Below are 11842 nucleotides of genomic sequence, written 5' to 3'. Positions count from 1 at the left end.
AGAGAGGGGATGTAGACGATACAGTGAATCCAGAAGACAGTGTGTCGCAGGTGTCGCGGAGATCAATTGACTCTTGCAATTCGAGAATGAGTAAACAGAGTGGACGTTCAGTCCATAATAAGGAAGAGAGAGACAGTGTAGTGTCCCGAGCTGACTATCGGGGCTATCAGTTAGAGATGAGAGAAGAGAGACTAAAGTTGAAAGAGGAGGCATTAAAGCTAGAGATGAGAGAAGAGAGATTGAAGCTAGAGGAAGAGAAACTACGATTCCGTACTGAAGTCATGAGCACAAGAGGAGTATCGTCGCCGAGCATGGTGAGCAGGGTGTCACGACCAGCTGTTGAGTTGCGAGAACTTAACGCCGGCGCCGAGGTTTTCCAGCCAAGAATACCGATAGAATATACGTTAACTGCATCCCATACGGGAACCCCTAGTTGCGTGACCACGAACCCTTCAGGCACCGACCGTCGTCAAGCCAAGTCAGTTGTTCAGGAAGATAGCGAAGTAGTTTTGCCAAAAACGTCTGTAGAAGATATGGGAACCGCTCCCCCGACAGGCTCATCTAGTCGCGCGGACATCAACTCCCAAGGTGCGGACCGTCGTCAGGCCGTGTTAGCTACGCCGGGAGGTCGCACCTCCCTGGCGTTCACTATAGTGAGAGACGAACAACTGTCGCACAACTTGATAGTTGGTAACTTAAAGGGATTAATGCCTAGAGAGGAGATACCTGTATTCGATGGGGACTCCTATGAGTACCCGAATTTCATCGAAGCCTTTCATGGAATGATCAATGACAAAATCACGAGTAACAAAGAGAAGCTCAGGTATCTAGATCAGTACACGTCAGGGCTCGCCAAAAGGATAGTGAGGAGCTGTAAACACTTGCCAGAAGAAACAGGGTACAAGACGGCACTAAGTAGACTGGAAGAAAGATTCGGCAGGGAAGAGACGATAGTGAGAGAGAGCATAAAGAAAGTAACTAACTGGCCTGAGATAAAGGACGGCGACGCTGAAGACCTGGAGTTGTTCTCCGTCGAGCTGGATGCATGTCGTAATAAACTTCTGAGTGGAATGCGAGGGTCCCTAGAGATGGAACGGGAGGAGACCTTGAGGAGGGTTCTGACTAGGTTGCCCTTTCCCTTACAAGAAAGATGGCGGAACAGGGCCGCCCAAATCAGACGGAAGGAATCAAAACAGGCTGCCTTTGGGGACGTAGTGGAATTTGTTAGAGATGAAGCACGAAAGATAGGTGACCCCGTCTTCGGCAGAGAAATTATGGAACGAACCAAGAGAGCATGGGAAGGTAAACCCCAAAGATATGACGAGACCAGGGCGAAGGTCAAGATCAACTCTGTCATCGGACAAGAAGAGCAGCGACAGCCGGCAAGTGCCACGACAAATTGCATCTTCTGCGAGAAGGGTCACTACGTAAGTGAATGCGAGGATTTGAGAGCAAAACCCGAAAGGGAACGCATGGATTACATTAGGCAAAGGTCCTTATGCTTCGGATGCATGCGTGGGGGGCACTCAGCCAGAGACTGCAATGGAAGAAGGTTCTGTAGGATATGTAAGGGTAGACACCCCACCGTCTTGCACAGGGAAACCTCGGATGAAGGGAAGGTAACACAAACCAACGAGAACGACGTCTCAACCCCGAGCGAGAGTAACAAACAGGCCGAACATAACGATCAGGCTAAACAGGAGCGGGTGAACACGGGGAGAGCGAATCGAAGCGACTGGCCTGACAAGCTGTCAATTATCCCCGTAAAGGTACGGTGCGCCAACGGTGACTTGATACCCACTCACGCCTTTATTGACAACGGTAGCACAGCCACGTTCTGCACTAGAGACTTACTGGGAAAGCTAACCCATAGGGACGTGAGGCCAACGCAAATACGCCGTTTAATTTTAGTGACACCTCATGTAACTGGGAAAATAATTATGTTTTGTTGAACCCCTAAGAGGATTCAAAGGGGAGGGTTAGAGAGAACACTGATGATGGTAGTAGAAAGCACACAGCTGACCCTCCCTATGACCATAGGCCTGAGCCAGCAAGTGCCACCTCAACCTCGATAGATAGACGATCGCCCGTTTTTTCGTATCTTCTGTACCCCAATCGCCGTCAAACTTTAGTATGTATCACGGTAGGTATGGGTTGTATGTTGGCTTCGTCCGTGAGGTGTAGCAATAGCAGATGTTTGTGATAATGTTTACCATAAGTGAGGTATCTTGACCGCATCTGTCAGGTGGCACTGTGACCTCACCCTCAGAGCACAAACAAACATGTGGGATTCGTTACAATACCCACGCCGCCCCTAGGCCGGGAATGAGCGGGAAAGACACTGGAAGGGCAGAACAAACCCAGCCCCGACAGAGACGAGATGTGTGCTCGTCCCCTAGAGACACAAGAAGCAAGGAGACGAGCCACGAGAGCCAAGGGGATCGAACCCGTGTGCTAGACAGCGACGAGCCAACTGTGGAAGGAGCCTACTGTTGTTGAGTTTGGAGAAGGACACGTTTTGGTATGTTAATAGTTGTACTGTTTATTTGCTTTATGTATGTTGATGAGATCATTTATGTCATATGTGTGCTTTGTAAGGAAGAGTGATTACTCAGGAACGCTATGTATATATCGTTAAGGCTAACGAAGTTAACTGTTATATGTTATCTTCGTAACACAGACCAAGACATGGTAGAGCTGTTTGTATTGAAGAGAATTACGCAGGAATTCATGGTCTAATTTATTTAAGTTTCGTACGTCTAAGACTTATTGTTAATTTGCAGAAACGATTACACCAAGACTGATGTGAAGGCATAATATATATATATATATATATATATATATATATATATATATATATATATATATATATATATATATATATATATATATATATATATATATATATATATATATATATATATATATATATATATATATATATATATATATATATATATATATATATATATATATATATATATATATATATATATATATATATATATATATATAAGAATGTAAGGAGTCTGCAAGAGGCCGGTTGGCCTAAACAAGGCAGCTCCTGTAATCCTAACCCCACCTTACCTCACTATCCATGAATTTGTCCAACCTCTTCTTGAATGTATCTATGGTATTGGCACCCACAACATGACTGCCAAGCCTGTTCCATTCGTCCACCACTCTATTGGTGAATCAATTCTTGCCTATGTATTTGCTGAATCTGAATTTGTCAAACTTAAAACCAATGCTACGTGTCCTACCTGGCTTTTTTACCACCAAAACCCTATTGACATCCCCTTTATTAAAGCCCTTCATCCATTTATAGACTTCGATAAGGTCTCCTCGCAACCTTCGACTTTCCAGAGAGTGTAAATTTGAATGCTTAAGTGTATCCTCATTAGGCAAGTTTCTCACCCCCTGAATCATTTTGTCATCCTTCTCTGTACAAATTCTAACATTTTGATGTCCATTCTGTAGTAGGGTGACCCGAACTGGACCGCGTAATTAAGGTAAGGTCTAACTAGGGCTAAGCCGGGAATTTTGGAAAATCAACCGCTTTGGTGCGAATCAACTCCCTTATTTCTGGGGCTACAGTAAAGTTTATGGTATCAATCGACGAAAAAATAAAAGGGCTATGTTTGTTAATTAGCGACTGGGCTCGAAAACCGACTCGAAAGGGTAAAACATCGCATAAATTCGTAAAAAACGACTCGGAACAAAACCTATTTTTGAGTTCCCAACCATGAAACCCACTCATTTTTTGAGAATTTAAAAATACCTATTTAACAAATGATTTAGCCCTGCCAATGTGCTTTCCAATATGGTGCATAACATTTCCCTAAGCCCAATAGTTTCGTCGCTAAAGCTCGAAACGTATACCCTGTCGAGAGCGATTTTGACGAAACTCCAGAACCTTACCATTTTTGTCTAGTGTGGCCTTGCTATTACCTCTAGAAGGCTGTAATTTGCCATGTAGCCTTTCTTGGCAATGTAATTTGACCAACTAGAAGGATGTTTTGATAGCTCGATTCCAAGTTCGTCGTCGAGCCGTCACAAAATAGCCTGTTTTCGGCCCTTTTGCAGCGATTGGGACACGTCCTAGTTTTTTGCTTATAACTTTTTTTTACTTATATAATGCTTTCCAATTTTTGTCTCTGATTATTAATCTGCATTAAAAGAGCTTTCATTAGCCACCAAGCACGCCTTCCAAGTTTCAGTAATTTTCGCTCGAGCTCGACCAGAACTCGCGACGAACATTCGCCGAATCTGACTCATTTACGCGCCGCGACGAAAAACCTTCCTGACGCCACAAAAAAATAATACATCTGCATAACAATTCTTATATGAACACTTCAATATGCTGACTATCTTATATTAAAAGCATTTTAAGATATCTATATAAAAAAGCTACTATTTTTTATATAATCATTTCACTATATAAATCAACCTATATTAAGCGCCTTATTATACATGTTATTTTTTTATTTTTTTATTTAGTGTTCAACAAGGAGAGAAGGCACGGGAGGCGGGAGGGTCTTTTATAGCTTGGAGCACTCCCTCGCCTGCCGTGTATACCTCCCCGGGCTTAGGCCCGTTCCGGCAGCTATCCAACTGCCTACTCCACTCTTTTTTGGGGGAGACATGCCAGGGGCAAAGCAACAACAACAACAACAACAACAACAACAACAACAACAATTACAAAAGCAGCATTTCCCAAAAAATATAGGATAATGAGACATAGGAGTGGCTATATATATGTGGTTTAAAAAGTGTCTTGAAGCTTCTTTCTTGAAAGAGTTTAGTCATAGGAACATAGGAATTAGGAAACACTGGCTGTTGTACAGTTCACTGGTGAAAGAAATGAAAGAGTGAAGATACTGGGTAAATCAACTCTTGCCTTAGGAAGTTGGATAGAAGTTTGCTGTTCATTAACCATTAATTAAAGTTTTTTCGTTCGTACAGAGGCATATAAACACACAAACATATACGACCGTGCACAAACTTATAGGGCCAACATAGCATGTCATAGAATACTAAAGGCATATTTTTCTGAGCTCCGGGAAATTATATTAATATTGTCGGTACGAGCGGTCCAACAACTTCTAGTACAATGGTAGTGTTTAAAGGGCAGCCAAATGCCAGCGGCGAGCGGGCGTCAGTGCCAACTTAGCTTTTGAAGAGTGAGGATCTCACGGAGTTGTGGTGTGTTAGTGCTCTACTGAGACGGGAAGGGTTCCCATTGAGTCTGTAGTAGGTGTGACTTGTTCATAACATATAGGGTGCGTCCCAAAAACAACACCTATAATATGTACGTGTTACTAGTGGTGAAAAATGTGTTCAATCTGCGTGTTCAGCCAGTGCTAACAAACTGTTAAGAACCTGGTGAAATTGTAGAAGCGACACATGATGATAGACTCACAGAGCTAATGATTCGCTTATTAACATCAATGAACAAAACTGAAAATATAAAGTGGTGGTACGCTATCGGTTATTCAGAGAAGGAATTGCTACTATATATAGTTACAAGCGCAGTGATAGAATCACGACTAAGAATTCCTAGTAAGAAAAAAAATAATTGGGAGGAAAGGAGAGAGAGAGAGAGAGAGAGAGAGAGTGTGTTGTCACGAATGTGACAGCAACTTGAGCCAATGTTGGGTTACAAGAGAGAGAGAGAGAGAGAGAGAGAGAGAGAGAGAGAGAGAGAGAGAGAGAGAGAAGGGGGTTCTTAGTGGTGTGGGTGGTGTGAAAAATTATTGAGGCGTGAGTAAGGAGAGAGAGAGAGAGAGAGAGAGAGAGAGAGAGAGAGAGAGAGAGAGAGAGAGAGAGAGAGAGAGAGAGAGAGAGAGAGAGAGAGAGAGAGTTGTCACGAATGTGATAGCAACTTGAGCCAATGTTGGTGTTGAGAGAGAGAGAGAGAGAGAGAGAGAGAGAGAGAGAGAGAGAGAGAGAGAGAGAGAGAGAGAGAGAGATAGAGAGAGAGAAAGTCATGATGATGGCGAGAAAGAACACAAGAGGTGGGAGAGAGAGAGATAGAGAGAGAGAGAGAGAGAGAGAGAGAGAGAGAGAGAGAGAGAGAGAGAGAGAGAGAGAGAGAGGAGGCTGAAGAAAGTCATGATGGACGGAGAAAGAAACAAGAGGCGTGGGAGAGAGAGAGAGAGAGAGAGAGAGAGAGAGAGAGAGAGAGAGAGAGAGAGAGAGAGAGAGAGAGAGAGAGAGGAGGTTGAAGAAAGTCAAGATGGGTGGAGAAAGAAACAAGAGGCGTGGGGGAGAGAGAGAGAGAGAGAGAGAGAGAGAGAGAGAGAGAGAGAGAGAGAGAGAGAGAGAGAGAGAGAGCTAACGTCAGACATTTTACGCTGAGGCACAAGGGAGCATTTTGAGACCATTTCAGTGACGCCACCAAACACTGAGCAAGAGGAGAGCAGCGGCCAAGCGTTCACCCAAAACACATACCAATTTTAGTTTTGCGAACCTCAAACATTAAAACGGTGTAAATATAAACATGCACCAATCATAGCTTTTGTGAACTACAAATAAATAAACATTCAACAGTTTGGACTTCTGTCACACATTCAATATCATGACTCCCGACGCCTCCTGACGTCCAGTTTTACCGATCATCCTGGCCGCGTGATCTTGGGTATGGCTACGGGTGTGCTGTTGCGACGGTGTTATGCCAAGTCACGACGTTATTACATCTCGATGGGTGCGGAAGGTGTTCCGACCGTCGTATGTGGGCATCAATGATCTCCCGACATGATGGCCAAAACTATTGACGATTGTCTTAACTGACACCGACCGATATGGGACGGTCGTAACACCATCTGGAGGTGATAACGACGTTATTAGGACAGTTGACGATCATCTTGAGACCTCCTCACCTGTCTCCAGATGACAGTAAAAAGAATGCGCTCCCACCATAGACCGTACTTCGCACAGCTCTACAGCAGGTCAACACCATCCACATGGACTGCCTGATGGAGGATACGACCCAGAATTCCGTGATTGCGTACCTCCACTACACAATTGAAACACACATATTGGAGTTTGCCCGACTGTTTATGAAGCTATGGCAATGGAAGAAATACAGAATTGCACCGGGTGTGGGTCAAGCCTTACCTTAAACGGAGACCAATGCTGGCCATTATGACAAGCTGATGAGGGTTGACAATATTCTGTTCGATGAGCTAATACAACGTTTTGGCCCCCACACTGAGGGCCGCTTTCACAGTCGTTTTTTTTTTTTTCATCGTTACCGATGGCGGCGATCGCCGCTTTAGAATTTCCACGTAAAACTGGCCGATGGGGTAGTGGCGGCTACGAGGTTAGCCTAGCCCTGCACCTTACCACACACTCTCAGCACCTCTCGCTTCCTCTACAGCCGCCACTACCCCAAAGGACAGTTTCACGTGGAAAACTATAGCGTCGATCGGCGCCATTGGTAACGATCAAAACAAACAAAACGACTGTGAAAACGGCCCTGAAAAACAACAAACACTCTGGAGACAACCCCTGGAGCCTACCCTGCGACTAGCGATCACCTTAACCCGTTCACACTGTGCCGACTCTGGGCCACGACTACCCACGACTCTAGGGTACACGAGGTCTTGGGTGTTGATGTGAAAGGGTCGGGCATGTCTTGAAAGAGGTCTAGAAACGGTCGCCGAATGCTGAGCGGACGTCGTGAGGGGAGTGTGGAGTCGTGAGGGTTAGCGCGAAAAAGTATTCCATGCTAAACTTTCACGACAAGAGTCGGCAAGAGTCTGGACTAACCGTCAGTTCCGGTTGAGGTCTGAGGGAGGTCGGGGACAGTCGTCAAGACTGTCGTCAACAGTCTTGGCTTGTCTTGAGACAGTCGTGACGACTGTCGGGGCCATTTTTCAAATTTTTACCGTTTCCTGTCGGCACAGTCGTCGGTGCCGACTACTTAAGAATGATGAGGGACTGTCGTGACGACAGTCTTCGCCTAATGAAGGACGTTCGTGACGACTGTCGGCTCGGAAATATTGGCTAACACTGCCGCCATCAGGAAATTAATATTTTCATTTTGCAATCACAAGCACAACAACAACTTCTGGGCATGGTTACGTTTCACTGGCACAAATTTGGGAGCCGCACAGCACGCACGCACGCGCTCCTACTGCCTCTCTCTTGTGTTGAATGACACAACTTGAGTTGCCACCCTGAGGTCAGAATATGTGGAATGCAACATCTCACTCTCCAATACGGAATGGATCCATATTTAAAGGAACGGGTGGCAACCCTAAAATTTCTCGAGCATGCCATGAGTGACAGCCGCAGCACGCTGCTGGTGGAGGCAAGAGGAAGGGGGTAGGGACGTTACGTCACGTATGTTACACTTATCTTAGGACGAACCTCGACAAATTTTATGGACTGGTTTTGTGATTAACCAAAGAATGCGCTCACTACAATTTTAAGATACTGAATTTTATCTGCTTGACCATTCAGACAACCAAATACGGAACAAACGGCATTCCGTATTGGTTCAACGCTACATTTCACTCTCGAATACAGAACGATTCCGTATTTTAAGGAACGGATGGCAACCCTAGAAGTAGACTACGGCCCATCATAGCCTATATACCCCAAGACCTATGAAAACTCCTATTAAGATGTCTACGGCCAAAATATCCTTTTAAAATTGTGAGTAGAATTCGGCGACAGTTGGCAAGGGTATTGCAAAAGGGTGTTGCAAAGACAGTCACGAAGACCGTCGGCCAACTCCTTGGCAACTGTCGGCCAGCTGGTAGGCCAACCAGTTGACAGGCAATCTGCAAGACTGTCGTCAAGACCGTCTGCGACTGTCGGCCAATCGGTCGGCAGATTCGTGATTGTCGTAGATACGGCGCCATTTCAAAAAATGATCGTTGAGACTCGTCTTGAGACTAGCTGCCAGCATGTCTGCGACATTCTGGCAACTAGTTGGCTGAATGTCCCAGACAGTCGGCAATCATACTAGCCGACACCAAGACTCCAAAAAAAAAAAAAAAAACTTTCCCAATTTTTGGAGCGTGGGAGCCGACTTGTCAGATGCAAAAGTCGCTGGGTTGTCGTGGCCCAGAGTCGGTACGGTGTGAGTGGGGCTTTACCTTGCGACCATCGTAAGTAGATCCTCTCAAAGGCCGACCATTGCTGACGTCGAAACGACCTTGTTGAGATGTTGCTGAGATGGATATTCGACGGCCGTGGTTGATTGCCGACGGATGACAACTGTCGTGGAGGGTGCTGGTTGTTTTGAAATTAGAGCAGTTCCATACCTCGAAAAAAGATGCCAGCTTATCTGTAAAGCATAATACGGTACAGCAAACTGGGTCTACTATAAAATAAAAAAAAGTTTTGTTTATCCCAATGTTATTCAAAACAAAGTTATGAATATTGAGATAATTTTTCTTCAGTTATCTCTAACACAGATGCGGCATTATGATAAATGAAATTATTAACCTTTGGTTGGACCGCCGTACAATCTGTTATGCCGGACGTGTTACTTGGGTTCCGTGTCGCCGTCAGGAGATTCCGTGGGAGGGAGATATGTAAACACTTTGCACAACTTCTGTAGTTTAATATTCTTCCTTAGTAGTACACTTCACTTTGACTCTTCACTTACCACTAGCTTACTATGACTGGGACTGGGTCTCTCTCGCCCTCTTCTCCTATATATATCCAGAACAGTACAGTCTAGAATGTTACAGTATATTTTAGATCATACAAGAACATGTAGCAAAAATATATGCGAGTTGGCAACACTTCCCGCCTGGCGCCTGACCGCGCCCCGCGGGGCGCGGACGGCTCGCCTTGCTCCCCGCCCCCTTGCTCGTTTCTCCGGGAGCCTTCTAGAGGCCTATGGTCGCCGGGGGAAGCTTCCAGCACAACAAATCTATGACTTGGGGAAGAAAATGTTCGTTGTTTTTTTGTCTACAAAAAAACTTCTGTACTATCAATTTTAGGCTCTTGATACACTAAAGCAATTAATAATTCACGAACACAGACTATACTTGTTCATATGTATTAATACGACTTGACATTCTGTTTTGAGACGGTCCGTAACCATACCAAAACAAACCTTCTTCTTTTGACCTGTAACGCTTTGTATCGCTTCTTAGGTCCTCCTCCCCTTGGTCCTCTCTTCTTCTTATTCACACACTTTGCTTTTCAATAGTGTTACGCCACCCCCCTACCACACACCATCCACGAGCAGGCAGGCGGCGTGTTCCCCGAGAACAACCACACGGGCACCAGTCACTCACAGCGGCCCATACCGAACACCGAGGGGAGGAGGGAACGAGGCAGGGCACAAAGGATACACGTTCAACACTTAGTTCTAGTTTAATGACAGGTTCCTCACACAGTACAGCAACTTTCAAGGGCACAGAACAGTTAGTTAATCAGGCACAGTACAGGGGCACGGCAGTCACGCACACCGGATGCACACAGCTCGCGAGCGGAGCAGCTCAACACCTCTAAGCCCAGACACGCGTCTTCTCAACTGCCCCTCAGCCACCCTTGCTCGCAACCGCCGACTCAGCACTTCCTGCCCGGCGGCCGGTGGCCCCGGGCTCCCCTCTGTCTCTCCTGTCCCAACAAGTAGAGTTGCACCATGCTGAGCTAACATTGCATCATGCTACAATTTCATCACATTACACATACAATCATTCACATACAGCACATTTGTTACAATAGTATTGCGTTACGTATCTTTCCTCACTGTAATACGCTACTGTATTATGATTTTCTGTTTGTTCCTGAAATCACTTATTTTCATTGTTTTTCTGTGCACTTATTCAAGCATTTGTGCCCTTTTCTCCCAGCACTGCATCAGGAACACTTGCCAGCCTTACAATTCTTCTTTCTGTTTCCTTTTTGTCTCCATACAGCCCTAACACAGAGCAGATTGCTCCGTTGTCCTTCTCTAGCCACCTAGCCCACTCCATCCTGCCTATTACCGTCACTACTCCTGCTACTAACTCCCCTCTCTGCCTCTCGTAGTTGCTACATTCTACAATTAGATGTTCCACTGTTTCTTTCTCCCCTGTCCTTTGTTTTGGTAGGTCTCGGTGAGAGAGTTCGGCCGCTCACCCGCTCCTTTCGGCACCGTGCGGGTTTCGGCCATTTAAACATCTCTTTACCACGAGTTCTACTGGGTAGATTCTGTTCGGTACTTGGCAGATTAAACAATAGTTTTCGTGGAATCTATTGGAAAAATGGTTCAAGCTATACATGCGGCAGGAGAGTAGAAAAAAATCCGAGAATGGTGTAAGCTGAGTTGGGAGTATTTAGCTTGTAATAACTGAATGGTAGAGTGTTTCACCAATTCACATGAAAAATGTTAGCATAAATACTTGGGATCAATGTCTTGTAGAATATAGGCAGAGTGCATCATAATTTATCACGTGAGAGATTTTACAGTGTGCGAGTCCTCATCGCTTCAATAGGCCTTAACCGAGTTCTAGTTAAAATAGCTAGCGATCACTGGCAATTTTATGGGTATGGAACCGCGGCAGTTTCCAAGGAGCAATTTCCAAAACCGCCGTCGCGTGGGCTGACGCGCGCGACGTTCGGTGAAATATGGTGGTGCCGCAAACGATCCTTGGGTTTACTTGAATATGGTCGGGAAGAGAATGGCGACATTTTTTGACGTTGGGAGGCGTCGGGTGTGCAAGATCGTTAATGTGTGATCCTAGCCTTAGTTTTACGAACCATAAAGAAGAACATCGATACTCCTCCTCAGTGGAGGTGGCCCTGTCCACACTTTGTCTTATACAGATCTGCATGAGGCAGATGCAAGGTTTCTCTGTTCTATAGGCCTTGAGCCAGATGTTTGTGT

At 45.3% G+C, this 11842-nt stretch overlaps 1 protein-coding gene across 2 annotated transcripts in view; it reads right to left on the bottom strand.

Moving 5' to 3' along the window:
- Positions 1-10664, bottom strand: part of LOC127006075 (seipin-like) — a 148372-nt gene extending 137708 nt beyond the window's left edge. The window contains exons 1-2 of one of the 2 annotated variants that reach the window (XM_050875560.1): positions 10082-10664; positions 9111-9301 (exon numbers count right to left, since the gene is read on the bottom strand). The gene's annotated coding sequence lies outside the window, so the exon portion shown is untranslated. The remainder of the gene's footprint in view (positions 1-9110; positions 9302-10081) is intronic. The other variant, XM_050875561.1, reaches the window with a different exon arrangement.
- Positions 10665-11842: the final 1178 nt, after the last annotated feature.

This window comes from Eriocheir sinensis, chromosome 32, assembly GCF_024679095.1.
Source record: "Eriocheir sinensis breed Jianghai 21 chromosome 32, ASM2467909v1, whole genome shotgun sequence".
NCBI classification, from domain to species: Eukaryota; Metazoa; Arthropoda; class Malacostraca; order Decapoda; family Varunidae; genus Eriocheir; species Eriocheir sinensis.
Note: the sequence above shows the minus strand (reverse complement) of the source record. Positions and strands in the feature narration are given on the sequence as shown.